The 22,770-nt window shown below is 39.9% G+C and overlaps 1 protein-coding gene and 1 non-coding gene across 2 annotated transcripts in view; one reads left to right on the forward strand and one right to left on the reverse strand.

The window, feature by feature from the left end:
• Dpp10 (dipeptidyl peptidase like 10) overlaps positions 1-22,770 on the reverse strand; it is a 1,458,922-nt gene that overhangs the window by 1,090,653 nt on the left and 345,499 nt on the right. The window lies entirely within an intron of this gene.
• LOC115032572 lies at positions 5,252-5,355 on the forward strand. The gene has a single exon (XR_003838217.1). It is a non-coding gene; the product is annotated as a U6 spliceosomal RNA (small nuclear RNA).

Here is a 22,770-nt window from a genome sequence, read left to right on the forward strand (position 1 = left end):
GATGGATCACAGGGCTCCCAATGGAGAAGCTAGAGAAAGTACCCAAGGAGTTAAAGGGATCTGCAACCCTATAGGGGGAACAACATGATGAACTAACTAGTACCCCGGAGCTCTTGTCTGTAGCTGCATATGTATCGAAAGATGGCCTAGTTGGCCATCACTGGAAAGAGAGGCCCATTGGACTTGCAAACTTTAAATGCCCCAATGCAGGGGTATGTAAGGGCCAAAAGAATGGGAATGGGTGGGCAGTGAAGTGGGGGGTGTATGGGGGACTTTTGGGATAGCATTGGAAATGTAATTGAGGAAAATACGTAATAAAAAATATTAAAAATTAAAAAAATATAAAAAATAAAAAAAATTAAAAAAAAAAGAATACTGAGTTTTCCTGGCTGGGATATACATACATACATACATACATACATACATGCATACATACATACACACACACACACACACACACACACACACACACACACACACGGGCGTGTGCATATGTGTATGTGTGTGTGTATGTGTGAGTGTGTGATTACTGACTTAAAACATCTTTGTAAGATAAGAAAACCTATTATTCATTTCTATAAACACAATATAAAGCAGTAGACAAAATGAAATCATGATGATATATAAAAGTGGACTAAGTGCTAGAGAGATGTCTTGATATGAGAGTATATAATGGTCTTGCAGATGACTTGAGTTCAGTTTCCAGGACTCGTGTGAGGCAACTTACAAACCCATTGTAACTTTTGCTCCAATGGACCCAGCACTGCCCTCTTCACACCGCCACAAACATGGCATATCATACATGTATACATACATGAAAATAAACAATTTTTAAAATTAAATACAATTGCAACCATTGAATTGAAGGTACAAAGTAGATACCACAAATTTGTCTTACAGTTAACTGGTCTCACTATTGATTAAAGACGATAAAGAGCAAGAAGGGAAATGAAGAATGAAACCTACCTGTAAACCATGTCCATGGCTCCATCTTAGCTCTCAGGATGATGACCAAGTCTCTTAGCATAACACAAAAAGCCTTTAAATATCTGTCCCTCCTCACCAGCTCAGGAATATTTCTTCCTGACCCCCTGTTTTGAGCATTTCAGCCAGACTGGCCTTCATTATTTCCAAATAAATACAGCCCTTTCATTCCAAGATGCTTTCAAACAACTGCTTTTGTTTCAAGCTTGGAAGTTTCAACTTATTTCCTCAGACCCCCAGGACCCAGCCTCCCCAGCACTCTTTTAGTAGAAAAGTGTTGCCCAGCTAGGGCTCCCCATGGCATAGGTATATCAAATTTAGAATTCTTTCCCAAGAGTACTATGCTGGCCATTTTACACAGTTGTTTCTCCTTTATATTTTGGGAAAAGCTATGCCTCTCATCTTGGCATCCTTGGAGCACATCAAACCACCAGACACATCATAGATGCTCAGGCTAAGAAGTACCTTTTACAGGGTCTTACTGCTCTGCTGTCTAGGGCAGGCATAATCTTTTCTGTCTACATCATTTAATTCAGACAATGGTTAGGTCTCCACTCAGAATACCATGTTATAGATCTATTCGAATCCTGCCTCATAGCATCTAATTGTTCGATTTGTCTGTCTAGCTATTGACAGCCTGCTGGGTGTTGGGAGAGAAACTCGCAGCTATTTTAAGAGGCCCTTATTGAATCAACCTTGAAAGTTTTGTTTATGGTTTTCTGTATTCTGCTTCCTTTTCTGTTCCTTGGGACCCACTCAAAAACATTTAGGGCCATCTTCCAATTTATTTCTCCAATGTATATTTCCAGCTGAGTTTTGTTTTATTACTGAGAAGTTCCTCCTGGAGAATTCTCAGACCAACACTGAGAAGACTTCATACCAAATTATTCCAGTTTCTCGGCTGAGCTGTTTATGCCATTATTCTGTGTAATGTGGTGGAGGAAAGAGAAAAGACAGACTCTTTTCAAGGTTCGCTAATACTGCGTAGCAATTAGAACAAGCAGGATTTGGGCACAAAATCTGAAGAGACAGGCAAGCCAGACTCTTGATCTAATGTTTAAGGTTTCCTCCAGAGCAGTTGTTTAAGGAAAGAAAGATCTCTTTTGTGAAGAGAGATTTATCTTTGCTTCAAGGATGTGAAAAGCTGTGTAATTAAAGCCAGGAAGGTGGTTGATACAGGGAAACAAAAGCAGAGATTTGCAGGAAGCATAGCATCTACTTCATAAATGTTTTCTCCTGGAGCTTGAAAGAGGAGAATCAGCACTTAAATGAGGCTGGACAAAGCTGTAGCCAGCACAGGGTTGTTCCAGTGACTCCGTCTTCAGCAGCACAGTCTGCTGTCTGCATTTCCTCTTTGTTCTGTGTTCCAGTTGGTGATCAAGAGGAGAAAAAATGTATTCTATTAGAAAAAGAAAACAAATGTGTTTCCTTGCATGAATACTTGTTAGAACCTGTACTTTGAATTTGGCATTCCTAGGAATGGACAATCACATGCCCAAGATATTAGTAGCTTGGGGAGAAGCCATCAGATTGACTTTAAGGCTTGGAATGTGGCTTGGTTGGTAGAGTACTCACCAAGCATGCCTTATATCCTGAGTCATAGCCAAACACTGCATAAACTGAGCTTGGTGGTACACTTTTGTGATTTGAGCACGGGCAACTAGAGGGAAGAAGATCAAAAGTTCCATGTCATATTAAGCAATTCTTATACTTTGTATATTAGTAAATAATTACAAATTATTGGCTGATAAGGAGCCAATAAGCTCAAGTGCTCTTAGAGAGTCACCCTTATTTTTCACTGTAGGTCACATTTCCTTTTGCCTCCTGAGTACCATAGGGGTGACAATCAAAAGACAGGAAGACAGGAACCTAGTTTAAGAAATCACAATTTTATGCATAGTCTGTTATGATTTGTAAGCAAAACTATCCTCCATGGACTAGTGGATTTAAACAGTAAGTCCCCCACTGTTCTTGTTGCTTTGGGAGACCACAGGTTCCTTAAGGAGGAAAGGGCAAAGGAAATGAATCATTGGCAGGTCAGTATGAGTTTTCATAACCTGCAAAGACATAAGCCAGCACTGCTGCTTACCACAGTGCCTTTGCTCTCACGATGAACTGAATCTCCTCAAACCTTGAGCCAAAATCAAGCCTCCCTGCCTCTTCCTTTCAGTTGCTTCTTGTCAGCTACTGAGTCATAGCAATGAGAAAGAAACGAACATGTATGCAGTAGCCAAACTCTCCTGTGTGTCCCCACAGACAGAAAGATTGTCTGGCCAATATTACCTAGAAAGGTAAGCCAAGGTTCTTTCCAAGGGGAGAGCAAAACACCAGGCTTTATTACATTCAGATGTCTTCCTGTACAAACATCTTAACCTTGACTACATGTGCTTTTTCTCAGATCAGACTGTATAAGAATACAAGGAACCTGGGGAGGATTATGTTCTGAAAGAAAAAGTATATATCAATTTTCCAAATCCTCTTAGATTACAAAGACATCTTATTTTTCTTTGTATCTGACATTTTGCCCACTTAGAACCCCTTGGAAATCCTTCAGAAATATACCAATGTCATGGCCTAGTAAAAAGGTGTGGGATCAGATAATTTGGCTAAAACCAGCTGATTAACCAGTTGTGTTAGCATAATCAATTGCTCAGACCCTTGAGCTCCTGCTGTTTTCTTTTGCAATGGGGAAAAAAAAAAGACCTGAATTTGACTGAAGAATCAGAAATGCTCCACATGGTCAAAAGACATGCTAGTTTCCATGATATAGTCCTTGCCCCCAAATAAAATCATTTTGTTTGTTTGTGCCCTACTTATATAACTGTTGCTGTGATAGAGTGCCCTGAAAAAACAACTTCAAAAGGTCAGGGATTATTTGGGTTCACAGTTGACACTAACAACCCATCGAGTAGGAAGCTAGTGTAGCACTGAGTCAGATTAAATGTATGGGCAAGAGAGAAGAAAGTGAATACTGTCATAGTATGCTCAGTTTACTTTCCCCTTTTATGTATGGTACAAGTCAAACTCAGATAATCTCACTTCTCTGGTTTTAGCCTCCATTAACATCATCAATACAGTCTCCCATAGACATGCCCACAGGCCAACATGATGTAGACAACCCTTCTTGAGACTCTTTCCACATGACTCTAGACTGAAGTCACAATGATAAATGGCGATCACTGTTTCTAAGTACTTTAATTTCCTCAGAGTCATTTGGAATAAGTTCATTTTCAGGGTCTTCCAAACATTTTCCTCAGATGAACTTATGAAAAAAATCATCACAAGAGGCAATTCTTAAAACATTTCAAACTGAGGCGCACATATCCTCTCGTTGATACTCATTTCATTTGTTAAGATGATGTGAAATTTCTTCATTCTAGGATGAAATTAAAAATGCAACTTTGGGAAAGCATGTGTCATTTTCCAAAGTTAAATGACTATATTCACTTGGGCTTCAGAGCAGCAAATGAAGTTAGACTATCTTACTGTGCATAGCAAAAGAAAACAATGAGAGAGAGAAGCTAGAGAATGTGGGAAAGGGCTCAGGGAAAAGGGTGTAGTGAGAGGGAAAAGGGATAGAAATGAAGGAGAAAAGAGAAAAGAAAGGGTAGAGTAAGAATAAGAAAAGGAGAGGAAGAAAGGGCAGAAAGTGGGGATGAAGGGGAGAAGAAAGGACCAGCAAGCTCTCTTAAGGCTTAGGAAAGTGGAATCCTTACAGGCAAAGTGTTAGTAAAGACATGGCTTAGCTGACAGCTACCCTCACTGTGTTGACTTGCTACCTAATGCTGAGATAAACACATTGACCAAATCCAACTTGGCAAGAAAAGGTGTCATTCACCTATACACCCCATCACAGTCTGTCACTCAATGAAACCAGACAGAAACTCAAGCAGGGCAGGAACAAAGAGATAGAAACTGAAGCAGAAGCTATGGAGGAGTGTTGCTTATTGGCTTGTTCTGTATGGCTTGCTTAGCCTGATTTAAAAAAAATTTTTTTTCCATTTATATGAGTACACTGTAGCTGTCTTCAGACACACCAGAAGAGGGGATCAGATCCCATTACAGATGGTGGTGGGTTGCCATATTGAACTCAGGACCTCTGGAAATAGTGCTCCTAACAACTGAGCCACATCTCCAGTCACCTAGCCAGATTGTATTTTTTAATATACTATCCAGGGCCACATGTCCAGGAGTGACACAGAAACAGAAGCCTGCACCCTCACAAATCAATTGTTAATTGAGAAAATCACCCTGAGACTTGGTTTCAGGCCAATCTGATGCACATATACTAAAATTGGAACAATACAGAGAAGATTAGCATGGCCCCTGTACAAGGATGACACACAAATTCGTGAAGTGTTCCATGTTTTTAAAGAAAAAAAAAATGTTTTTCAAGAAATAGTCTGAATTGACCTGCACAAGTGTGCTAGATGACTCTAGCTTATGTCAAGTTGACAAAAACCTTAGAGTACGTTCTCTTATCTTATACCTACCACAAATTCTGTTGTATGCAATAAAAAGATTTCTCTCACTTTGATGGTTTTCCACATGATCATTCTACATTGATAAAATACTGGGTGTGATATATTCAAGGACTGATCCTATGATCTCAGGTACCTCTGAACACACTCAGAACAATTTGAAGGAGCTATGGCCCACCCTATGCAACACACTGTTTTAAACTACTAAGGGAGTAGTGGATTCATTGCCTTGGGAGGGGTATCTGGTAGACCAAAAATGGCATATTCCTACATATGTAGACTAATTACAATAAGTTTCAGTCAATTCTGATTTATGGAAGTGGCATGGTAAGTCAGATTAGGAATAAGCACACATACAGATGGCCAGAAAATTTGCAAATGTGAAATCTGAAGTATCAATAGCCTTTCTTTCTGTTGGTATTCCCCATGATCTAATTCCAATCACTCTCTCTCTGTTTTCAAATTCTCCCATCTGCTTCAGTTTCCAGAAAGGTTTTGAGTTGCTAGCTACTTCATCCAGGTTCACACTCACCTGGCAGTTCTTTGCAGGTTCTTGTCTGGGGCTTTAGACCTTGAAGCTTGCATTTCAAGCTCTTCCTCTCAATCCCTTCCCTGTGCCCCTGCCCTACTGCTGCCTAAACACTTGTAAATCTTTTGCAATCTGCCTCTTTGGAGCAAAGTACTGACCTTGTCCCCTCAAGATTTTGGCTATGAAGTACATCAGGTAGAGCTCCTTTCAAACTTGGACACAAGTAATTTGATATCAAATCTTGATACAGGTCAGATTCTCAGAAAGAGGTAGTCAGATGGAAAGATAAAATCTACAAAGTTTTTTAGATTTTTTGGGGGAAGACTTACAACCTTTTCTCTGAGACTATTTAGTGCTCAAACAAAAACATACTGAGTTCTCATGTCAGAAAGATAAGAATGCTTTACAGCCTGGTTGCTGCTGTGGCCACCCTGCTTAGATGATTGATTATATCCAATAACACCACTGGAGACATCTAACCACACACTTGGTCCAATGTTTAAAGAGATTAGAATTAGCTGAACCACAATAAAATAGTTCATATCTATATATTTTGATGCATACTATGCAAGTTATCAATATCAGGAATTTTTCCTTTCTGTTAAGTATGATATTATGTGCCATTGCTAGAATTGAGGTTTGATTATATAGAATCCTTGGAAATTAATTGACTTGATCACTTCAAAATTAACTCAGTTTGTCTTCATACTCCATATGTTTGGGAAGGTACATTGGACATACATTAATGCATTTCTTTTACTGTCAGTAGATACTTTAAAGATTATTTAGTTTTTGTTTATAGCCAAAAATTTAATAAGACCGCAAGATGATCTGAACATCTATTTTTTCCCTTAAGTAGACAACAGAAATAAACGGCAGAAGAGGTGCTTTAAATGTGGGCTTTGCATTATTTGTTTTTTGAATTTTGTTTTTCGGTTTTATGATGAGTCTATGAATGCCAATCCTTCATGTGATTTTCTAACAAGCTAAGTGCAGACAGTGTACAGTTCACTGTGGTTTCTGCAGCTTCCCTATGCTATTAATCAAATTTTGCTGTAAAATAATTCATTTTTCATGCACAGAGACATCTCTAATTTAGCCTTGTTTAAGAGGGTTAGGCGGAGAATTTAAGCCCATACATTTATTTGAAATACAATTAGAATAATGGAAACATCTATATCTTCGTAGCATTAAATGCTGTAGAATGGACAATTAAAAGCTATCCCAGATTAATACTATTAAAATGTCATGAGCAATATAGGCCTGGCCATCTGATTTATCATTCATCATGTCTATATAACGTACTCAGAAGCTGTATAATGAGGAGGGATACTAAATTAACACGGCTATGAATTCTTAAGTAGAGAAGAAGAAGGAAAGCTTCCTCAGAGTAGACTGCTTTTGAGATAAAGATTCCAATTATCTAAACTATGATTAGTTGACTGAAAGCCTATGGAACCGCTCCTTACGTGCAATGCTGATATCACCTGAAATTCTGATGCCTTTGGAATAGGGTAGAAAAGTGAAACTCTTAGGATGTCACTGTTCAGTAGATCATATATAATGGTGAACTATGCAAATGACTACGTTGCCAAACCAGCCATTGTGGGAACTCATTTTTTCAGACACAAGGTATGACAATCTTTAAACATGAAGTTGAAAAAAATCTGTTAAAGTGAAATAAAATGAATAAATCCTAATAATGACTTAAAAATGCTTTTGTGAGGGCATGAGAGATGATTGCATTGGTAAAGTGTTTGCTTTGAAGGCCATAAGGACCTGGGTTTGAACAAAAACCAGGCTAGAGGGGCATTCTTGTAATCCTGATTCTGGGAAGTAAGAGATAGGCAGAATCCTGGGACACCCTGTCCAGTCAACTGAACTGAAAGAGTTTGCCCAGGTTCAGTGACAGATTCTGTCTCAAAAAAAAAATGGAGAGCAACTACACAGAGAGAGAGAGAGAGAGAGAGAGAGAGAGAAAGAGAGAGAGAGAGTGCATTGGAGGGGAGCCACAGAATTTCCTTTGTGTGCACCTAAGATGAAAATCTGTGGCTGTTAGTTACTGACCAGCCATATTCTCATCATAGTAACTTCATGTTTGTCCATATCATTGTTTCTCAAAATCAGAAATTGTTTGTAATGAGGATCTGAGGCACTGTGAGAACTTGGATTTGCCCAAAAATTATTAAGATGCTGTTGTATAAACAAGGACACATTGAGAGATACTGAATGCACTTTTGCACGTGTGTGCATAGTTTGGAGTGTGAACTGGTGTACACATTGAAAGGACTGGTACCCACACAGCCCAAAACACACAAGACCAACTTCTCAGCACAAAGGAGAATTGTCTTCCCCTGAGGGACAAGGGACAGGGAGTAATAAATAAAGACAGGAGATGGGGGACAAAGGAGAAGGAAAGGGAATAAGGGGAAAGGGGAAGGAGAAGAGATATTGGTTCCCCAGGGACAAAGGCCTGCCTCTGGATAGAGAGGGGACAGACATGATCCGTAGGTAAATGGCAATTTATAAAGGTAAATGATGAAAGAAACTTTGTGTTAGGATGAGTTGGTTTGTTTTGATTGGGTCTGTTAAATTATGGCAGCCAAAAGGAGTATTTTGATTGCTCTACTGATGCAATACTTTGATAACTGGAACTTGGTAGTCAGCGTCAAGGGGAGGGAGTAACCAAATAAGTGAATAGATGTCAGTGGCCAGCTTTAGGGCTGTAATCTAATGGCTTTTCACAAGGGATAGGGAGTAGGAAAAGGTCAAGGCCTTTCAGGGCCATGTTTTTCATGATTGGGCCAGTTAGAGTGCCTTCTTCACATATGAGCATGTATGTACATGTATGTGAGTGCCACAAACCAACCCAGTAGGCCAGCAAGCCAGAAAAAACCCTGCTTTTTCTACCTCCTAAGATTCCATGTGTGTCCCACATGCTCAGATTTTGATATGGATGTTAAATATCAAACTTGGATGTTCACCCTCATATGCTAAGCATTTTCCTGGTTGAGTTATTTCCGTAGCCCCATAGTTTGAACCACAAAACAGAATATATCTATCTGAAGCATTCAAAATCCAGAACGTTCAATGGATAAGTAAGTATTAGATTCTCAGTTATGCAAGTTTCTGTCATGTGTTTCTTTCTGGTTTTGCTTACTTTATTTGAGATTCTTGGGATGTGAACACTCCAGCTCTCAAATGCACCCCTCCCCCACTATACAAGCAAATATCTTCATTTTCCTTCACCCATCTCTCTCTTTCTTCCCTTGATGCCCCACGTATTTAGTGTTTTATATGCTTTAGGCACCAAGCCAAGTACTTCATGTCAATGCAAATGAGCTCTTGAAGAACTTAACCTCATGTATAAAATAAATACCTGAAGATCAGTGCAGGAGGGACAGCAGCAAAGCTTTCCTCAAAGTCTGGTAAGGAATAAGCAATTCCTTCTGGTATCATGAACCCATCACTCACTTAGAGATATTCAAACCGGACTAGGAAGATGGCTCAGTTGGTAAGGCACTTGCTTCACATGTATAAGGATCTCACCATGCCTGTAACTTTAAGAAGGGGCAAGGGTGAAAGAAGCAGACAGATAGCCACAAACCTCTCTGGCCAGTCAGCACAGCTCATTCAATCAGCTTCAGGTTTAGTGAGTGAGACACTTTCGGAAACTGTAGTACAGAGTGTAGAGATTTCTAATGTCTAGCATTGGATTGCAAACTCACTACTCATATGTGCATCCAGTCCTACAGACACATGCGTATACACCTATACTGAGAAGAGCATATACCGAGTACACACACACACACACACACACACACACACATGAAGAAATATCTAAACTGTTTCTTAAGTAAAATCACATTCAGGAAGAGAAGACACTGTGATCTTGTCATATCACATTGATGGTAAAACACCCGTGAGAGAGAAGGATTGGCTCACTTTCCCTCAAGTTCACTCACAAAACCAAAATCCATTTGCTGTCCACATCCCACCCTGATTCTTACTGACTCTTCAAAGTGACACATCAGCCTTTGTGGACTTTAAAACTCACTGGGTCACTCTATCTAGCACATTTGTATTCTTTGATTTACAAAATAACTTATCAAATTTCATAACATGACAAAAATTTAACCACTAACTTAAAAAGCTGCCACTGTCTTTGCTAGAGTACTTTGCAAGCAAACCCACATGGCCATCATTTTAGAGAGCTGCATTTTCTCTCATCATCTTGTTTCCTAGCTCCTTGCAGGTCTGGCATTTAGCCACTGGTTACTCAGCCTCTGCTTCATTGTTGTTAATTGCTTCATAATCATTTGTGAAGAAAATCAATGAGAGAAATGTCATTTTCATTCATGGGAACAGATACCTTGGCCTCAAATAGACCTTCCTGACCCAAGCTGTGCATTAGAACCATCACGGGAGATTTTTAAAACAAACCTGGTGCCAGGCATCACCTTCAGAAATTTACATTTTATTGATTTTAGGGAGATCCATGGCTTGACCACTGTATTTAATGTCCCCAGGTGATCGTAATGTGGATAGCCAAGGTTGAGAACCATTGACCAAAGGAAGTGCAAACAACTGTGCTCTGTTAGAGCCAGGTTCACTTGCTGTCCTGGCTTGCAGGTTGGCCCTAGCTTTCAGATCAGCTGAGTCACTGACCCTGAAAGGCTGAGAATTAGCTCCTGTGGTGTTTGGCACAGCCACCTGAAGGAGCAGTAGACATGAAAGTCTGACATTTGAACAACTATTAAGTCTTCTGTGTTGGCTAAAGACTGATTGATACAAAGCAGATGACTGCTCCAGCCATGGCCCCTTGTCTGACTCACTGACTCTCAGAACCCAGTACTGAGCCCCTGCCCTTCATCTGTTCACCATCTGTGAACAACTCTTCCCTGTTATCTCCGAAAATCTCCACTTTGTCTTTCTTCTGAGCCATGCAAAGGCATGGGACTTGGATGGGGTCACAGTTGTACAGCAATTCCCCATTTTTCAATTCCAACTATATGTGATTTTTATGTGTCTGTGTCGTGTATGTGTATGTGTGCAGTACTAGTCCAGAGCTGGAACTAGTCATATGTAGAGCCAAATTTGTTTTTTTTTTTTTGTTTTTTTTGTAAAAGTAGTCAGACCTGAACTCAGGCCCTCACCTTATGAAGAGAGAGGTCCTACTCCTGAGTTATTTCTATATCCTCCCTTCACATATAAGATTTAATCTTAAATTGATTGTCCATACCAGTTATTTATTAGGTATTTTTACATATCACCCCTTTTAGGTCTCCATATTTATGTCTTTTCATCATTTTGAAAAATCACTTACATCTTATATACTATTTTCATCTTAGTTTGCCTAAGATTTCAAATTTTTCAGGAGAAGACATGAAGTATTTCACTCTACTAAGTTGCATAAAGTTGCAAGGCTATAGGATGAAGTAGCATGGCAGGGAGAAAGGATTGCTAAGCAGAGTGCTCCTGGACATAATGAGTCAATGCCCACACAACCATTGAAGGTTTGACTTCTTGGCACTGGACAGAAGTAAATTTGAGGGGCAAAATTAGCAGCTTAAGTGAGAGATAATTCATATCCAATTTGTATTTACACTTATTTGCACTTCTTACATTATTTACACTAGAGGTGATAGCTGGACCGGCCTTTGCAGTGAGTTGGGTAGGCAAGCTTGAGCCTTGGGTCTCAGTGTTGAGAGATAGTACAGCTACAGATCAAAGCGGGGCATTTGTCCTTGCATACTAAGCTGTTGGCCCACAAAGAGAATGAAGGAAGAAGTGCATGAGGCATCAGCTGGCAGGAGCATAGGTTCCATGATAGCTTTCCTGACCTTTATCTTCAATTGGAGAGGCACCCACAAGAAAATGCTTGTAAGGTTAAGAACTGCCTGGAAACCAATGTACACATGAACCAATTCTAGGGGTGACTGCTGAAGAATGAATGCTACTGTTGGGCTGGTGAGATGGCTCAGTAATTAAAAGTAAATTTCTGTTTTGCAGATGACAAGAGCACCGACTTCCAGGACTTAGACAGACACTCAACCACATATAACTCCAGCTCCAGGGGATCTGATACCTTTTCTGACCTCTCTGGCCATTAGCACATATATGTATACATATATGCAGACATATATATGAATAACAATAAAGTAAATTTCAAAAATAATGCTTTCTTAAAGCTACTATTAATTTTCATATATGTCATATTTTCCAAATTTGTTTTATCCGTGTACGTGCTGCCTTGGTACTGGGTACTTACTGCTGAATTGAGCTGGATTAATATCCATTGTTTTCTGGCCATAGAACCCAGAAATGTCAATCATATAAGTGTTTGGTAGCTCTGACATTGGCTGCCATTTTAGAAACAACCAGAGTTATTCTCCCCATCTGGTAAAATCTCAGTCATGTCATTGGGCATGTGTTTAAATTTCCAACTTTACACCCCACACCAAACTGAATTATTCACTTCCCCTTTGTATTTCAACAAAATCCTTAGTACAGTCGTTAAAGTTTTTTTTTTAAATTTGTGTTCTGACAAGTCCATATACCTGTACAATGTATTATTAATATGTTATTCATTACTCTCTTTTATACCCTTCACTCCTATAGACCATTTTTAATTCCCAGTTAGTTGGCTTCCCAGTTCCCTGATATGAAGCTAAATGCATATGTAGCAAATATGCTTCCTACATATTTATATTTATACCCTTAGACACACCCTGCTACCTGCCTTGGCTATAGAAGCTTTATTTATTTATTTGATAATTTGTTTATATATTTTGCAGTGGGCAATGAATAATATGAAGACTCACAACTGGTTGAAAGACCAAGAAGAAATAACTCTTACTGCTCAGTTCTCAATGGGAAATCAATATCAGTGTCCCCACCCAAATCCAAGACAAGGGGACATCCTGGAAAGAGTGCAAAAACAGAACCAGCAGATGGAGAGGAATCCTATGAAATGTCATTGCTATCTGCACAGGACCTAAACAGGAAAAAAAAAAAAAAGAATACATCAAAGATACTAAAGTGCTGGTTTAGAGACAGCAATGCAAAAGTCAAATCCTAGGGCAGGGAGAAGCCAGCAAGCTTTTAACAAGCTTTGCAGCCTAAGCAACACATGCCTGGGGAGTGGAGCTGCAGTGAGGACAGATACTGAACCGTGGAGAGAGAGGGGTTGTTCTATGGAAATCTCTAGGAACCAGAATCACCTGCTTCTACCCACTCTGCTCTCATTAATCTCACACCAGGTTACCAGTTAACTCTGTTCCATTCTGGCACTGGTTGGATCCAGACATACACCTGGGGCGCATTGTATCTCATTCTATCATGCGTGGTTTTCATTGACAACTGCGATCTACATGAAATCCTGTAAACCCAACTCCTTTTGAAATGCTTCTCACAGCAGGGCAGGCCTCCCTAGATGGCCATAGAGGGTCATTTCTCAGTCCAAACATGTAGGATACTAGGATCAATAAGGGCCAGTGCAATGCTGAGCATTTAAACATGTGGCAGGGTGTGAATAAGTAACTGGGGAATTTGCTAAAAGGCCAGGCGGCAATGGCTAGCTCTGTAACCAGCCAGGTATCTTTGTATATATTTGGCGTTTCACAGAACCTTCGGGCTTAGTTTGATTAGTTGCAAAAATTGTGGTGGGCCGGTGGGGAGAATCCTGGTAATTGGTTTAGGTCATAGATAATCAGAAATGTCTCTCCCAGTGGGATAAAATCTATTAAAATTCCTTACTTAAATATCTCTGTCATTCTGCATTCTGCTCATATGCAGAGTAGCGTGTCCCATTCTTGGTCTCTGAGGAAGATAGCAGACATATTTCATTGTTCTGCATTTAGAGCTAATTAACATTTTCAAAAGGGGTGACTTACATATGGTTCTATATACCCCTAAAGCAGTTTTTCCAGATCCTAGTTTTAGCCCATTCAAGAATTCACATCTTGGGCTTAAAGAGATGTTGCAATACATAAGAGAGCATGCTATGCAAGCATGAAGACCTGAATTCAAATATCTAACATCCACATAGAAAGTCAGGCATGGCAGCATCTACCTGTAATTCTAACATTGTGGAACTTGTGAGCTTGTTGACAAGTCAACCTAGCAGAAATGCCAAGCTTCTAGTTCATCTGTCTTAGGAGAATAAGGTGGAGGGTGATAGAAGATACCAAAATATTCTTTTCAGCTCTTCACATACACACAAATGGACATGCCAGGCCACATTCCTACAAGCAACACATGAATGCACACCTTAAAATCGCAAAATTTTTAGTGTCTTCTACACTTGGAATTATACACAAACAGTTTCTAGTCTAATGCCTAAAACCCTAAGGGGAGGAAATGACTTTATGAGCAGTGATAGCTGATCCTTTGCCCTCCATTGAGAATACAGTTGTGCCCATTAACAACAACAACAAAAAAGTCTCACAGTTCCCAATACATGCCTAGAATGTGACTAAACTCTAGGTATACAGTTCCTTTCCTGTGGAGGCATATCTGTGGTAAGGTTAAATCTACAAATCTGACACCAAAAGGAGATTTACAAGATGTATTAAACTAGAATAATTATAATAAAGGATTGTAAAAAAAAGTCATGAAAGTGCCCTCCCTCTTTAACCTTTCATCTTTTTTATTTAAAGCCAGAATGCAGAGAGAACAATGTTCTATGGGATCCTGTTAATGTGGATAATTAACATGTGTTAATCAAGACTGAACGAGCTGTAGAGTTTCTCCTCTGTATCTATGAACAACATCCACCTTATTCCTATGATTTGGGGCCATGATCAAATGAAACAAAGATTCTTTGACACTAAAAACATTCATAAAGATGAATTAGTTGCTAATTGCCAACACTCAAGCAGTGTGTCCACAACATGCAAATTGCAGGACACAGAGCATCCAGGGTAGAACAGACAGAACAGTTATGAGGTTTTAACATGCTGCTCAGAGACATGTATAACTGGAAACTTACACAATGCTTATTTTAGGATCCCCTCCCCAAATAATCCTTGAAGTCTCCTTTGATCTCTAGTTAACTGAAGCCATAGAAAGTGAAACTGTGGATAAAAAGTCAGCCATACAGGGATCAATTTGACAGTGTATATGGGTTTGCACCCATCTTTAGTACCCTGAGGGCTGGAGGGGAATGGATGTAACCAGCTAAGGTGCCGGCAATACTGATTGCCCTCTTCTCCCCTACAGACTTGGTAATCTGGTTTGAGGTTAATAACTTCTAAAACCCTGTTACCAGTGTCTGGGTCAATGTTCTGTCTCCTTCTAGTCCTCTGTGCTGGTTCTCCTCGTCTGTCTTTCTTCAGTTCCCTACCTTTCATAGGGACCCATGTGTTCTTTGTGACAGCTTCTGATGTAGATGCCAATGCCCAGAACTCAAGTCCTAATGCTTACAGGCAGTTTTCGAACCTCAAGGTATTTTTCATTTTATTAAAAATAGATTATTTTCTCTCATATTTTTCTTCTTTACTCATCCTAGTTCTTCCCCACCTCCTCTAGCACCTGAACCCACTCACTTTCTGTCTTTTAATATTAAAAAAAAACAGGTTTCTGGGAGATTATCATAAAATGTAATAAAATAAAATATATGATTAAACAAAAGTTATTACATTGAATTGGGAGAAGACATACCACCAGAAAGAAAAGAGTCCCAGATAAGGAGCAAGAATCAGAGAGCCACTTGGTCACATACTCTGGAATCTCATAGAAACACTCAACCAGAAGCCATAATTTATACACACAGCCTCTTGTGCTTGCTGTTTCAGTCCCTATGAGTTCATAAAAGCTTACATCATGCAGATTTAGAGAACCTTGTTTTCTTGATGTCTCTAGCTCTCATACTCATTTTGTCTCCTTTATTGCAGGGTTTCCTGGGCTCTAAGGCAAGGGATTTGATGAAGACACACCACTTGGGGTGAGCCCTCCAAGGTCTCTCACTCTTTGTGTAATGTCTAGCTGTGGATTTCTGATGAATTTTTTCATCTACTGCAGGAGGAAGCTTCTCTGATGATGGCTGAACAAGTCAATGATCTAGGATTATAGCAGCATATTATTAGTAGTCACTTTATCATTATCTTTTTGCTATTGTTGCTTTGTTTTTGTTTGTTTGTTTCTTGGTCATCTGGTCAGCATCATCAGGTATAGGTTCAGTCTCTTGTAGTGAGCCTTAAAGTCTAACCAGAGATTGGTTCATTACTCCCACACACTTTGCACATCTTGCAGGCAGAACATAATTGTAGATCAAAGTATTTGTGGCTGGCTTGGTGTTTTATGTTTCTCTTTTGGTAGTGGCTTGCAGGCATTTTTTAAAATGTACTGAGCCATTTCTCTGTCTCCAAAGAAGCTAATTCTTGAATGATATAAAGTTGGAATCTAGAAGTTGACTTTCTTAATAAGCATCCTTATCTTTCAAATTTATTTCAAACACTTTAGACTAAAATTAGAAAAGCATCGTGAACTGGATACAAAACACAAAAAATCATGCAGGAACAAAACTGAAAAACTGCAAATAATCTTAGCACATAAGAATAATTCCAGAGAATATTTCATGTCTCTTCCTATACATACAAATACACATATATTTTTTTTCTCCCCAAATGCATTTTGCCGAGAATATTCTTTTGCAGCCAAAATGTTTACCTTAGGGCACTGGCCTGTAAAATACAGCAAATTATGATTGTTTCGTGACTTTCTCTGTGTTTTTATACATGTATGTTTGTGCGTGGGCATGCATGTGTATACACACACACAAGAAGGCAAGTGGCCAGCACTGCATGTTCTCCGCTGTCACTCTTCACACTGTTATTGGATTTTAAACATGTATTTTTGTATGTGTATGTGTGATAATATGTGAGTTTATTCATACCATATGAATGCATGCAGTGCTCAGGACAACCAAAAGTGGAACTAGATTTATAGGAAGTTGTGGGAACTGGGAACTGAACCTCAGTTCACTGTAAAAGCAGAAACTGCTCTTAAACTGCTGAACCATCTCTTGAGAACCTCCACCTTACTTTTTGAGACAGTGTCTTTCCCTTAACCTCAAGCTCACTGGTTTAGAGAAAATGGCTATCTAGTAATATCACTCCACTCCTGACTGTCCCACAATCCTTTTGTGTCCTCCTCTCCCACACTGGGATTACAGATCTTCACTGTCTTACTCTGTCCTTGTTTAGAACCCAGCTCCAAGGATTCAAAGTTATGTCCGAATGCCTATAGAGTAGTCACTTGTCTTGACAAAGCCTCATCCTGCCTTAGGTGATAATTCCTTACAACCATATTGGGAGTGAATAGAGCATACCTGAAGGCCCGTACTGTAGCATTAATTTATTATTGTCTGTTGGGGTAAGGGTTTGGTTTTCTTTTTAAAAAAATAAGCAGAGACCAATGCCCATGCTTTTATGTCATTTTAAGTCTAGTGCCTTTCCATTAATGTTTATAAGCAAGACAAGAGGTCTACAGTACTAGGCTGGTGGTCATAGAGTGTAGAAGGTGCTGGAAATAATACAAATAAATCTGCCAGTCAGGTTTTAAAGAAGCATGATGTTTCTTAAAGGTGTGTGTGTGTGTGTGTGTGTGTGTGAGAGAGAGAGAGAGAGAGAGAGAGAGAGAGAGAGAGACAGAGGCAGAGACAGAGACATACAGAGACAGAGATACAGACAGAGACATAGACAGAGATGGGAGAGATCTGTAATGTATGTGATCTGTGATGTGTTTGGTGTGCAAATGCGTGCATGAGACATGTATATGTGTGGGATGTGTGTGTGTGTGTGTGTGTGTGTGTGTGTGTGAGTGTATGTGAGGTGAATATGTGTACAATGGTGATACGCTGTATTTTATGTGTATATCATATGTGGTATGTATATGATGTATGCATAATATTTATGTCACTATGTGTGCCTGCATATTTTGGTATATATTATGTGTATGATGTGTGCATGTAGTATTTATATGGTATGTATGCTATGTGTTTGTGCAGGTGTGAGGTGTTTGTATGGTGCCTACATGTATGATGTCTGTAGATATATGCGCTGTTAATGTGATATGTGAGTGTGATATATATATATGTGTGTATGTGATATACACGTGATCTCTCTGTGTGTGGTGTGAGATTGTGTAGTGTATACATGTTATCATTGTGTTTTTTATGTATGTGTGTACATGGTCTGTTTATGTATAAAACATAGGAGAGACATGCAGGCCAGCGCCCATGTAATAATCAGAGGGCAACTCTATGAGCCAGTTCTCTCCTTTCACCTTCATTCAGGTCTCAGGGATCAGACTAGGTCACTTTTACCCATTGAGTTATCTTGACACTCCCAAGACTGTAATGTTCAAAATGGAGTTCAACGGGTTTATTTCTCTGAGGAACCAGTAACTATGATACAGTCCACAGAAGTTGCTCTTCCTATATAGCAATATTTCTCATACTATCTTGGCCAGCGACCAGATTTTTGCTTGTTTTATTTTGACGTCCTTCCAATTTTTCATGGATATATACTTTTGTAAAATAGTATAAAATGAATGCATAGAAAAAATAAAATAAAAATGATATACAGTATACAAGCCAGTGTTTTTTATTACTAGATTCAAGAGTCATAAAATTTCTTTGACAAATTGCTATAAATATTTTAAGAGTGTACTCTCAATCTCTCCACTCAATTTTTCATGATGGGCCAGTAACTAACACTTTACAGCTTAGCGCTGGTGGACTATAATCTGAACAGTGCTGCTTTAGGACGTATTTTCAAATAAATGGAGCGGCTATAGAAGATGGTAGTGTTTGGGTGGAAACAAAGCTCCTAGCAAAGCTATTATATGAGTGAAAAGTCAGGGGACCAGGAAGATGGCTCAGTAGAGGAGGAACTTGCTGGAGAAGTAGTAAGAACAACCTTGGCTGTCATCACTCAAGTCAACCTGGTTGAGAATGGGAACCCTCCTGTAATCCCAATGTTGAGTATGCAGAGCCAGAGAATCTGGTTCAAGCTAGCCATCTACATTAGGTGAGTCAACAAGCTCGGGGATCAGTGGGAACTCCAGTGACATTACGTAAAAAGAGAGTAACCCATCATTAATGACACCTGATGTCAATCTCAGGCCTCCGCACACATACTCATGAACACCTACAAATGGTTGCTCACACACATGTGACTATCACATACACACAAAATGTCAAATGTGTATTTTTGGAAATTGGCTGAAATAACCAACTAAGTCCATGGTAAACAATAATTTAGAGACACAAGAATATGGGAAGGAGCCAGGTGGTGGTGGTGCACGCTTTTAATCCCAGCACTTGGGAGGCAGAGGCAGACGAATTTCTGAGTTCGAGGCCAGCCTGGTCTACAGAGTGAGTTCCAGGACAGCCAGGGCTACACAGAGAAATCCTATCTCGAAAAACCAAACCAAACCAAACCAAACCAAACCAAACCAAACCAAACCAAAACAAAACAAAACAAAACAAAACAAAACAAAACAAAAGATGGGAAGGACATAACATAGTATTGGAGAGACCCAAAAAAAAAGTAGTACAAACTGCATAAGAACTACATAAATAGCCAGGGATGTAGCTCAATTGGTTCAGTGCCAAACATGCACAAAGCCCTGAATGCCAGGCTCTCCATCACAGAAAATTGGGTGCAGTGTTTCATGCCCGTATCCCTCCCCAGCAATGGGGAGGTGGAGAAGAAGGATAAGGAAATACAAAAAAAAAAAAAAATCAAGGCAGTCCTGGGATATCTGAGTCAAGGAGGGGGAGTAGAGAAGGAAGTGGACACTCATGAAGCCATTACAATTCTTGAAAAGTTATAATTTTTGGTTTAAAGGGGGTCTTCTCTTTACAATCATTTATTAAAATGTACTCATCCAAGTAAAAATTGTCCACCCAGGAAGACAGTCAGAGTCTAGCAGGGCACACAGCACGCAAATTCTAAAACCTGGGCATTGGAATCTGGAGCCTCAAGGAGACTTTTGTTGCTCGTAGATTTAGTCTAAAATTAAGTTTTATTTGTTTTAGCTTTTGCAGTGGGTAAATCGTTAATTAAGAAACTCATCCTGCTCGAAGTGACAATCATATATAACTCAGAGAGCTTAGCTATGCATGGACCATCTACATTAACCTCCTACCATCCTGGGCTCAAGAAAGCTCACACCTGAGGGACTAGAAAGAGTGTAGGAGCTGGCATATAGAAAGGAGATCTGTGAAATAAAGACTTCTGGCCATGGCCTGGCTGTTCCAAGTGTCAACTCACAGCAGGCGTGGCTGCCTGCACAAAATAAAGCCAATAACATTTCAACTCAGATGTGCAGGCACCTCTGAGGCAGCACCCCTATAGAGAGAGCTGCTAAGAAGGAAACATCACTCTCCTCTGTCTGCTAGTAGGTTTCCCATGCACCAGTGCTTGGCCACACAGCTGCATGTATATGTGCAGCATTCTTTGAACTCAGGAGTATTAACGCCAAAAATAAACAAATAAAAGGACATGAAGCTCGAGGGTGGATGACTAGGACTACTTGAGTGGTTTGATAGGAAGCTAGGGGTGGATCGATACGTTTAATGTGCATTTTATCAATGTCTGGAACTTTTAGAGTATAAAACATACCAGTTTGTTTAAGAACATAAAATAGATACATAAAATATTCTCATAAGTTTTATATATTTCCACAAACTCCAGAACTTTGAGACACCACTCTTCTGGGTGTTGACCCTTTCAAAGGCTTTGACAGGTGTATCTCTCTCAACACAGCTGGACTGAGGGGAGAGAAGGGAGATCTATACTGGAGGTGACTTTGCCATATTCATGTTAGAAAGTACAGTATTTCTGTCCAAAATCTCTTCAGCAGCCCTTTAAAAAAAAAGAAAAAAAAGACTTTCATACTTATCGCCTTTACAGAGGGTAAAAGACTGATAAAAAAATGAAGACAGACTGAAGTCTTATTCTTACTGGTGAAGGACACAATTTGTTATTCTTAAGGGAGAGTTGTCAGGTGGCTGGCACCCTAAAGGACTAATGCTGTGTGATTAACATCTAAATGCCAAGAAGCAGGGGTGGGAAAGGGAGATCCTCCCACCAGCACCATTTCTCACCTACTTATCCATTGTCCCTTAATGAAAGCAGGAGAGAATACTCTGTCACTCCTTCCCTTAACCTTTATGACGGAAAAGCAGGCCACTCAGAACTGATTAAATGACAGAGTTCGTTCTCACTAGAATAGATGCACAACCGAGTGTGTACCAAGGAAACTCACAGTGCCGCCTGAATCTCACTGCAAGTTTTGGTTCTTAACATTTTTAAAACATTTATTTTAATTCTGTGTGTGCATATGTGTACATTTGTTTGTATTTGTGTGCATATGTACATGTGTGTGTGTGTGTCTGGTTGCACTCATGCATACTCATGTCTATGAAGACCAGAAGAGTGCATCAGATCCTCCTCAGCTAGGGAAACAGGTATTTGTAACCTACTCTTCTTTCTTCCCTTCTTCTTCTTCTTCTTCTTCTTCTTCTTCTTCTTCTTCTTCTTCTTCTTCTTCTTCTTCTTCTTCTTCTTCTTCTTCTTCTTCTTCTTCTTCNTCTTCTTCTTCTTCTTCTTCTTCTTCTTCTTCTTCTTCTTCTTCTTCTTCTTCTTCTTCTTCTTCTTCTTCTTCTTCTTCTTCTTCTCCTTCTCCTTTTTCTCCTTTCTCCTTCTTCTCCTTCTCCTTCTCTTCCGTCTTCTTCATTTTAATTATTCACTTTACATCCTGCTCACTGCCCTCTTCCCATTCACTCCCTGCTACAATACTTCCCTTATCTTTTTCCCCTTCTTCTCTGAGCATTGGGATACCCCTGAGTATCATCCCACTCTGGGACATCAAATGTCCTCTTCCACAGAGACCAAACAATTCAGCCCAGCTAGAAGAACATATCCCACAGACAGGCAATAGCTTTGTGGATAGTCTCCCCTCCAGTTGCTCAGGACCCACATGAAGACCAAGCTGCATATCTATTACATATGTGCAGGGAGGCCTAGGTCCAGCCTGTGTATGCCATTTATTTGGTGTTTCAGACTCTGAGAGTCCCAGTGGTCTTGTGTATGCCCTTTGGCTGATGTTTCAGTCTCTGAGAGTCCCAATGATCCAGGTTAGTCTCAATGTTGATCTTCCTGTGGAGTTTCTATCCACTTTAAGGCCTACAATCCTTCCTCCTATTCTTCCATAAGAGAGTTTCCAACCTCCACTCACTGTTTGATTGTGGATGTCTGCATCTGTCTGAATCAGCTGATGATGGGTGAAGTTTCTCAGAAAACAACCATGCTAGACTCCTATGTGCAAGCATAAAAGAGTATTATTAGTAGTGTCAGGGATTGGTACTTGCCCATAGAATAGGGCCCAAGTTGGATCTAATATTGCTTGGCCATTTTCTAAGTCTCTGTTCCATCCCACATCCCTGTATTACTTGTAGACAGGATAAATTTGGGGGTGAAAAGTCTGTGGGTGGGTTGGTGTCTCTGTAGCTTCACTGGCATTCCTGCCTGGCTAGAGGAAGTACCCTCTTCAAGTTTCATATCCTCAATGCTGTGAGTCACAGCTAAGATCACCCCCATTGATTCTTGGGCATTTCCCTTAGCCCAGGTCTCTGTATAGTCCTAGAGGTGTCTCCTACCTCCCCAGCCCTGTTAGTTGCAGATTTCCATTCATTCTGGAGGCCATCTGGCAACCTCTCCTGTCCCTCCCCAGTGTGCCTTCTTATCTGCTCATCCAAGTCTC

Source organism: Mus caroli, chromosome 1, assembly GCF_900094665.2.
Source record: "Mus caroli chromosome 1, CAROLI_EIJ_v1.1, whole genome shotgun sequence".
In the NCBI taxonomy this organism is placed as follows: domain Eukaryota; kingdom Metazoa; phylum Chordata; class Mammalia; order Rodentia; family Muridae; genus Mus; species Mus caroli.